Here is a 10,401-nt window from a genome sequence, read left to right on the forward strand (position 1 = left end):
TAGTTTGTCTCAGTTGTACCTGTTCATGACCAAACATATCCTCTTGAACCTTCTTATAAAACTCCTGAGAACAGAGCATTACTCGGGGGAAGCACGCAGAGAGGGGAGACTCATTTAGAGTTTGATGGAACAACCAGTTTGGCCAAGTTTAGACCTGCTTGAAAGACACTGGGCATGTCTACACAAGATACTACATCGCCGTAGTGATGAGCTATGGTGACATAGTGTTGGTGGGCACGAACTGTGATGCTGCTGTCACTGCGCAGTAGGGTTGGAAGTGCCCCATGCAGCGCCAAGACTGCGCAGTACCAGCAGTTACTAAATGACTGTGCAGTAACAACTGCGCAGTTGGGCACATGTGTAGACGTGCCCCCTGTGCTGAGTTTACCAAACTTTAACTTCTTTTTGATACATTAAAAGCATGTTAATAGTAATTGTATCCCCCAAATCCTGTCCTGATTATAGCAATAAATAGACTGTAACAATATCTAATGCACACATCTAAATTGAGTAATATTGTGAGCTTCAGGAAAATCTTCTTTGACTTCACTGCATTTTGAATCAAGGGCTATTTAAGGAATGATCCAGAATATTGAAATGTTTTAATGCAGCGATGTACTCCTGCCTCAGTATTTAGTTCTCATGTTCATTTCTGTTATATCAGCCACTTTATTAAACCACAGTTGACTATCTGGCCCCACCAGAAGCCAGTGCATGGCACGTAAAGTTGGATGACATTTTTTCCGCAAATATTAAATGATCCAAAAAATACAAGTTTGAGGGGACTGAAACTGTTCACACAGTTGGTAATATCTTCCACTGAAAAGGCATGAGGTGGAAGGGAGGAAGATTTTGAAACAGCCCATATGTTTTGTTTCAATAATTCCTAAATAATTTAATTTCAAAATGATATTTTTTTCAGACTTAATCTCAATAGTTGAGGAAATAGATGTAAAATATGGTTAAATAACCTGAAAAGTAAACAAACCATTTCATCTCTGGTTGAAAGACATGTTTCAAGCCAGCCAGAAATGAAATATTTTGGGTGTTTGGTTCATCAAAAAACACAAAATACTTGGTTTCACATCAGCCCAAGTCAACATTTTTCAGTTTTTCAGCTCAGCCACTGAACTGAAAGATCCACTATTCACTCAGCTCTAATGATATGCCAGTCATTGTAGTGGCTTTTTAATAATATAATTACAGGGAAAAATAATTAAAGAGTTACATCCAGAAACAAGGATTTGATTCTGAAATTTAAAAAAAAATCAAATATGTATGGGGAAGAGTTGTTTTTGATTTGGGAAATTACTGACAGGCCTTTAAAAACATAAGAAGGTTGTCTGTGAAGGCAACCATTACAACAATGATAAATGGCTGTGTGGTAACACTGAAAGTCCGGCATGTTACATGTCTTTCATTTTTCTAAGGGACATGTTAAATATACTAGAAAAGTGCTTCAGCTCTGCTTTTTTTTAACAACAGCCATATTCCTTGTTTGTATACCACACAAAGAACTTCTTTTTTTTGCCAGGCAACGTATACAGTAACAAAGTTTTGAGGTAGAATTGAAATGGCCAGTATACTTGAAGGAGAAAGACATCATTAATGTGCTTTAGACACCATTAATTATTATATTTTTGTAACAATGGCTCTAGGTATTGTATATAAAACTGACTGAGGTATTACTAGTAGCAGAACAATCAACCCATTCTTTGTTCTAAAACTGATGGCTGTGGCAATTTGTATGAGTGCAGTAGGCTCCATGGGAATGTTACACACCAGAGCAGCAGACCTGCTCCATTTCTGCAGTATGGAAATTATAATTATGTTTCCTGGTGGTACCAGCAGATGTTTGCATTGTGCTGGTGGTACAACTTGGTACAGGAGAGCAATGCAACTGGCCTGCTGTATAATGGAAGATTGGAGTTAATACAAGAAATGCCTGTGCGCCTATGGGGTGTCCCTTTGTGGTTTTCCACATGCTTAAGACCTATTTACCCTTGAAAACTGTTTTAGAGAAATTTAAAAAACAAGAGCAGAAGACACAGAATGAATGTTTCCAATTTATTGGAAGGTTATCCATAAAGAAAGCTTGGGAGGAGCTGGCTGGAATTCAAGGAAAGTAATTTGGTTTCCCCTCTCTAATTCAAGTGAATAAAAGTAAGAAAGAGAGACCCAGTGGCAGCAGTTAAACATCCTTATACACTCATTTACTCTCACTACCCGCTATGACATTCAAGGAATTATGATGGTCCCTACTTCACTGATGAGGCACTGAGATAGAAAGGTGAAAGCTGGGATTTTCACTGGGGCTGATGAACCTGAGTACCCAATTCCTTTAACTTCCAGTAAGATTTGGATGTTTAATATCCTTTACATTGCTTTGAAAATTTCAGTTGAGTCCAGAGATAATCAGTGTTCATTTTAGATAGTAGTATGACTACGGGGCCTAGTTCTCTTCTACGTTGCATGTTGTACAGGTGTTTACACTTAGAAAATGAGCATAAAGTGCCACTATTCTGATGTGGTAGCATCTTACAGTCACCGTGAAGCATGCATGTCTGTGGAAGTAAAGCATACATGACTGAGGAAGTCAGTGATGTATTTGATAGCTGTGTTGGTCTGAAACAAAAAGAAATGCAAAACTCTAGAAGTCTTGGTTCAGAGATAACACCTTTCATTAGACCAACTAAGAAATCACAAAAAAAATTATCTTTCTCTACAAGCATTTGGGCATACATGCCCTTCCTTAGGCTCAGGAAAAGTTAAAGATGGTAAAAAGTTCCCATAGGTAAGAAAAAACCTTCATTTTTTGCACAGAGGAAGCTAAAGGTGGAACTCTGTTCCTTTGGGCCCATGGAGGTGTCCTCTGGGTCCATGATTTCTTCCCTGGTGGTGTCAGATTGCAGAAATGCAGGGAAGTATAGAAATCGTTCTTGTTCAGCAATGAAGTTTAAATCTGAAATTGGCTAAAATTTGGCATCTGCCATGTTTCAGGGATGTATTTGATAGCCATGTTGGTCTGAGACAAAAATAAATGAAAACTAGAACTCTTGGTTCAGAGATGATACCTGTTATTTTGAGGAAGTCAGGGGAACTCCAAGTGAAAGGAGTTCCTTGTTCTTGACCCTGGACTTCTCCAAACTCTCCTCTCTCAGGTCTCTTTTACATACAAAGTATATTATGTAGGAACAATTTAAGGTGGGAGAAAGGATGTGGGGCTTTACTGTTCATCAGCTGCTCTGTAGTAACTACCAGTGTACACGCATTTACCCTGTGGTAAATGGAAGCTACACTGCAGCAGCTTAGGCTTCAGTGAAAGAGGCCAATAAATTGATCATATGTCCATGCCCTGTGTTGCACTAGTTGAAAGAAAAATGCATGTGTAAGCCAACTTAAATCACTTTAACTATGACTGAGATTGATTTAGCGCATAAATTAAAATGATATAACCAATTTTAAATTGGCATAAGTGTGTCCATACAGGTTTGAAGCAGGTTCACTAAGTTGTTTTAAGCTCATCTTCTAAGTGTAAAGAAGCCCTCAATATTTTCAACTGTTTCTGAGTTTTATACTTGGATATCTACTTTAGAGCATTTTCTAAAACTAAGCCCAGACAATAACTAACCAGAAAACTCTGGCAGGAAAGGCATTGGACTTGGGTGTCCTTGTATGTCAGTGGAAAAATGAAGTAGTTCTCCTGAAGTCAGAGTTCTACCAGTATAACATAATTCTGTCTGACTTATCAACTCTGGATTCAAACTGGTGTAAAAAAGATCTGAGCTGGGCAGTATCACATCAATGCCGTTCTTCCAATACAGAGCCAAATTCCCTCATATGCTCCAGCTGATTTCTGAATCTTCAGGAAAGCGAAGTAGCCAATTGCACTGGCCAGTTACACTCCATCATTGAACAAAGAAGCCAAAGTGAATAAATGAAGTTGCCCCTTTGCCTGTATTTTCTATGTATTTCTTTCACTCCTTTTTATTTCATGTCTGTTTACATTAAAGAGATCTTTGTTTAGGAATTTTTCTCTCATCACTCCTCTCTTTCAGGGTTTTCTTTCACTAGTGATGAAGGAAAACAGCAAGGCATCAAAAAAAAAAAGGGAAGAGGGAAAAAAAGACAAACACACTGCTTCAATTCACTTTCCTGTCTTGTCAGCAGAAATGCCTCCAAATTTTTTAAATTTTACATAAGACTTTGGTAGCTTTCTGAAAAGCCAGTGATATATTTAAAGTAGGAACTGCTTCTTGCTATCAAAGGCTCATTAATTTGCAATGCATATTTTCTGTTTCTTTTCTCTTCAGAAGTGTTTGTTTAAGGATCATGTAAGACCTTGGAAATTAGAAACTCTTGTTCTACCCGATCCTTGTCGCCCTTCCATACACAGTACTAAATGTCATTCAGGATCACAGGATTGCATGGGGGAGTCAGTTAGGCAGGTGATCAGAACAGGCTGATTAAAAAAGGAAGGAGTTTCTGTTTACAGGAGACTTTTTAGCCATTAGCACAATGAGAAGATGAATACACTGTTGCCTGATGAAGTTTTTCTGCTATACTATTATGTTAGGTTTCTCTTAGAGTCTCTGTATCCAATGATTAGGCCAAATTCAACTGCCAAATGTATGTAGATGGCTACCATTGATTTCAGTGTCAGATCTGCTTATACATTCGGGAGTATAAGTTGGCCTACTCATGTTACAACTCAGCAGCAGAAACAGTCAGTTTGAAACTGATTCCAGCTTCTTATACCAATGAACTATGAAAGCAAGGAAGAAAGAAACTGCCAAAATAAAAGGGAGACTCAAGGATGCAGCTAATACTTTTTTTACTTTCAATTTTCATCTGAGGCTTTGATTGGACAAAAACACAAGCCATAAGGCAGGTAAAGGAAATGTGATTAGGAGGCATAATTCTGAACACCTGGCTGTCCTCAATACACCTGTACCCTACTACCTCTGCACATCATACACCACAGCCGGAATTTGAACTCTTTCAGGATGCAATATAGGACACACCTGTTTTTTATGGAGATGGCAAATTACTGAGGGGGAGTAAGGAACAGAGGTGACTTGAAGGGCCTAGGATAGGCTGGGATGGGAAGTAGACCTATTTCCATAATTATAGTTAGTGGTGGGATTAGCATAGTAGGAATGTGGTATTTTGTTTGTGGTCTTTTGACCTAGTGAACCTCTGTGTGTGTTTCATATAGCATCCAGAGTTCTAGAGAGTTTCTTTAAAATATTAATTATAAAAGGTTCCTCCAAGCCCCACTATGCCTGGGATCTGGTAGCTTATGGAGTGCAGTTGGGCTATATCCTATATAGTATAAAAAGGAGCAAGAAACACACTGAAAATTAAGCATTATTTAAAGCAAAGTAATATACAGCTGTATTAGTTGTGTCAATATTTAATTTAATTAATGGTTTTATTTGTGACATTTCTTCAGGCATTTCAGACTGCTGCTAGATTGTCAGGTTGGAGCAGCAGCTGCTACTTGTTTAACTCAAAAACAAGGTGGCTTCATTGTGGAATTCAAGATCTATGTGCCATCCCACCTCCTCCTGGCAGCTGGGAGGGTGTTGGGAACAGGGGAAAAGACACTGACCCAGAAAAATGTGAGTAAGAAAATGGGCATGGATAGTGCAGGATAGACACATATCAGCTATGGAGGGTCTCAGTACTGCTTGGAAATAGCTACCCACAGCTGTGTGGGGTCCTGAGGGAAGTATACTGTGGAATGCAGCTTTTTTTTGTTTCATTCCTTCCACCTCAGGCCCATCTTTAAACTTCTGCCGTCTGTAAAACTGGTGCAGATGGTCTTCTGCTGTGTCCTAGGGAGGAACACGTTGTGGAGTCAGTGTTCTGTGTCTTTTCTATACCAAGTTATACAGTGTCAGCTTCCCTCTGCTTCCAGAACTGTGGGATGACATTCTTGAGGCAAGGATTTTTGTGGGTGATATCTTTTTTCTGGACTACACTCATAGTTAGGAAAGACTTAGACAAGCATTAGAATGCAATGCATTCTTGTAAGATCCAATTGTCTTTTCTACAGATTCCAAGACCTTTTCTGCTAAAGCTCAAGGCATTTTTCTTTACCTACAGAACTTCTTTAAAGCAACTTAAAATGTAGCTTAAACCCAACATTTATATCTTGCAATCTCAATCTACTCATGCCTTGAATTATAACATAATTTTCTTGCTATTAAATAGGGTTTTCAGTCTATAGAGAAAGATCTAATTCTGTTATGTCTGGAAAGTAAACAATCTCTCTATATTTTTGTCAATCTTGTTAAATTCTGCTAAACCTTTATCACTCTCCACTCATACGTATAAAAATAACCACTTCAGTTAGCTAGTGAGAATCTTCAGTGTTTGTTTTGTTAGTATAAGTAAAACTGGAAAATGAAAAACTTTTCAAGACATCAAGCTATATTATGCAACTTTATCTACAGAATAAGATGATAAAAGGTGTTAAGCTAAAGTTTTACTATATCTTGATTTTCTTCTTAAAGGACAAATTTCCATTGTGATGTTAAACTGATATCCAGTAGCCAAACTGTCATAAAAAGCTAGTGCTGTTTTTACATACACCTGTGTATTACATACAAAATTATCTTTAAAGAGTGTTACGGTGCTAGAGTCAAGAGGTCAGATGTGATGAAATACCAGAATTAGAGTTACTTTCATACTCTTCCTACTTTCAACTCCTTTGCTCAGCACCGCACCAACACGGGCCACTGGAATAAATTATTGCAGGAAAAAAATCCTGCTTAGCCCCTGAAATCCTGTCCTGAAGCATGCTCCATACAGATGGAGTCTCCAGAGAATTCAGCCACCAGATTCTAACAAGTCTCCTCCAAGCATGTGTGACTTATGATTTGTTCAGACTTGAAACTTGATCAAATTTGGGGGATTTCTCATGAGAACAGCAAAGGCAAATTTCTGATAGTCTCTCCACAAAATGTCACATTCTTGTTCCAAAAAATATTGGTGATAGATTTTCCTAATGAAAGAATTGCAAACAAAATTTTAGGAAGGAAGAGACAATATATTTTTGCCTGATAGGAATTAGCTGAATCCTTTTTACCAAAACTTTCTGAAACGGTTCAGTGTGAAGCTAACAGTAGGCTGAAAAATTTAGCTTGAATAGTTAAAAATCTGGCACAGTTAAAAAACAACTGGAAAAAATTTTAATGGGAAGTGACACATGCAACCTTAATTATGGATAGTTCTAGTGTATATATATCTAAGGGAGAGATCGCATGAGAGTTATAATGTTAATGTAATTTAACATAATCTGTTTGTAAATACACCTAGTATAGTGAAATATAAGTCCTCACAATTTAGGAGGAATATAGAAAAATTTGAGACTATATAGAGGATTGATATGAATAAATGTCGATAATATTAGTTCAAAACAACAAATTTTAATAACCTAGATATTCTTTATATTCAAAATCTGGTAGTGTACTTGGGTTTGAATGCTGGTTTTGTAGAGCAATCATGACAAAGGTAGAGTTTTCCTTGAATCTGACACCCTAGTTTTGAAAGAATTCTGCTGTAAGCTCATTTGAACCTGAACCTTAAAGCATAATTCAGAGTTTTGAAACCACCTGGTGTAAAACTTGGAGACTATATTTACACAAACCCGTGCAGAGCATTTCATACCTCAATCATAGATAATAAAGCACCCAAACAAAATTTATTTATTTTAAGGTTCCTATCTGAAATCTCTGCACGCCTAATAGTAACAACGTTGTGTGATGAATGACATTGGCTTTCACTATCTATATATATCAGTGATTGTCAGCTGGGGTGCTGTGGTGCCCTCAGGTGTTTTGAGATGCTTTCAAGATGATTTCAAGATGCTACGGGTCCATAAGCTAGGGACAGACATTCAAAAAGCCTGAGCTTGAATTGATTCATCTTTGCAGGTTAGTCTAATGCAAAATTTGAACCGATTTGGAGGTGGATAGACATTCCCTTTTCATTCCAGAAAGCAGGCACATGCTTGCGGTGGCTCAGGCTAGAAGTTGGGGGGAGCTAGACCAGCCCTCCCTTCGCTTCACAGTGCTAAGCTGAATGTGGGGTATGGCCAGGCCCTGGCAGGACGCTCTGATTATTCCTGCCTTCCTGAGCAGCCCAGCAAGGAATGTTTATCACCCCTAACTCAGTGTTTATCAACCCATTCAGAAAACAAAGCCTCTCTCCAAGGTCTTCTTAAACAGCTTTGCCAAGGAAGGATGTTAAACTACCTGTTGATTAGCTCTAAAAAGCCTATCTGCCTTTGTTGTCTCCCACAGCGTGGACCATAGCCAGCATGTGGTCTGCTAGCTAATGCTAAGGTGTCTACATAAGGCAGAGGGGCAAGGGGAATAATCCCTGCTTAGCAGGGGGAAGCCAGGCAGATGCTCTGTGCCTGCGAGTCTCTGCCAGAGCTCCAGTCAGGGAGCAGAGGGGCCAGCCCTGCTGTGGAGGAGAGAGCCCTGCCCAGCCCAGAGAGCATGCCAGGATGCTGGGGAGTCTGGTGTATCTTCAAACAGCAAGGGGTCTGAGACAGACATTGCATAAACTGGTTTGACCCCAATCAGTTAAGTCTGACTACATCCAGCCAGGTTTTTCTCAAACCAGTTTCAGCCATTTTCAAACTGGTTTATGTGCACTGAACATCTGTTCTGCTACAGGTTTAAACCAATTTCTGATCACTTAGACCAGTTAATGTGTAATGTCTGTCTCTAGCCCTAATGACCCAAGGTCATGCCATCTTGTCAGCCAGCCATGAGCAGCAGATAGCAGGAAACTTGTGAAGGTTTCAGTGCCAGCAGCTGAAAGCTGGATAACATAAACCAGCATGAGTGTGAACTGAACTGGTGGTCCCTCCCCAAACTTAAAGGACTTAGCCCATAGTTTTTCTGAGCCTCAAATAGTGGGAGTTGCTGTACCAAGGACTTTCAGAATACCCATGTCAATATTTCTTTCCTAATAACTAGTTTGCATTAGCCTCACAGCCCTATATATGCCAGAAGAAAGGCGTGTCATGGGATCAGAAGAGTACATTGAAGAGGATAGATCATATTTTTCCACATTTTTCTTTCTGTCTCACATAAAACAATCCAGTGTCATTGAAACTCTTTTCTCACAATAAAAGGTCCAGGGCATTAGAGCTCTAATCCAAAGGTCTGTGAAGATAATAGGGATCTTTCCATTGACTTAATGGCCTTTAGTTCTGGCCCCAAAAGAGTATTCCTAGTTGCAGATAATCAGATAATATATTTTTTCTCCTCTAAAGCTGTCAATTGAGAATGCCTGTATTGTATCCAAACAAAAAAAGAAGCAACTTTTCCAATATAGTTCTAAGTGAAAGCCAGTAGAAAGAAACCCAATGATTCTAGAGGGCACAGGAAAGGCTCTAAGAGATCCTTCTAATTTTTGAACTGGCAACTGGTCAGTGATGCAGCCAAGAGAACGCGGGTCTCCTGAATTCCAGTGCCATGCTGGAATCTTTAGCATGCCCTGCCTCTCCTCAGCGGTGGTATACTACTCTTCTCTCCAGTAGGAGGTTTTCCCATTAATTGTTTATTATTTTTGGCTCCTCATATTTTATATCTGTACTTCTGGCTGTCCTTGATGAATATTCCTCTTATTACAAATTTCCTCTGACATTATATTCTTACAGACTGGTTTATGTGTAATGTCTGTCCCTAGCCATAGTGTCAAAAACATTCTGACCTGCTGTGGTCTTCCTGAGTTTTTTGCCAAAACCAAGAAAAAACTAGGATCTGGCATTTTTAAGAGATGCTTGAGTCTAACCAAGGGGTGCCTTGAATCTAAAAAGGTTGAAAACAACTGTATTATATGATGAATTTGGGTTGTGACACATTGAAGTGGATGCAAAATTGCAAAAATTGGGAACATATTTAGACTTGTACTTATTACAACATCAACTTCTGCTTACTACAAGTCTGAATTTTGACTTATAATATAAAACAGGCTGATCACATTTTTCTTTATTTCTGTTATCAATCAAGAGTACACCTCAAGTTACCTTTATATATGAATCATGAGTCATGCACGAATCATGTTGCAAAATTTTGGTTTACTAACCTACCATTGGTAAGGTTCTGTAGTGTTCAGTGCAGAGACAGACTAATTCTTGTTCTAGCCAGGTTAAAGAAACCAACCCACCTTTTAAATGAAGAAAATTACAGATTGAAGTACAGTATTAAAAGACAAATTTATTGTTTGGAGAAATAGTTCCGAGACCTCTTAGTTTTCATAGTTTCATAGTTTCTAGGGTCAGAAGGGACCCGAGTAGATCATCTAGTCCGACCCCCTGCCACGGCAGGAAAGAATACTGGGGTTGAGGAAGCCGAAGCCTTCTCAGTGACAACA

At 38.8% G+C, this 10,401-nt stretch overlaps 1 long non-coding RNA gene across 3 annotated transcripts in view; it reads left to right on the forward strand.

Annotated features, from left to right (window-relative positions):
• Positions 1–5,460: 5,460 nt before the first annotated feature.
• LOC109308335 overlaps positions 5,461–10,401 on the forward strand; it is a 111,876-nt gene continuing 106,935 nt past the window's right edge. For all 3 annotated transcript variants that reach the window (XR_002100581.1, XR_002100580.1, XR_002100582.1), the window contains exon 1: positions 5,461–5,624. This is a non-coding gene — a long non-coding RNA (uncharacterized LOC109308335). The remainder of the gene's footprint in view (positions 5,625–10,401) is intronic.

Source organism: Crocodylus porosus, unplaced genomic scaffold, assembly GCF_001723895.1.
Source record: "Crocodylus porosus isolate Cpor-Errol unplaced genomic scaffold, CroPor_comp1, whole genome shotgun sequence".
Lineage (NCBI taxonomy): Eukaryota > Metazoa > Chordata > Crocodylia > Crocodylidae > Crocodylus > Crocodylus porosus.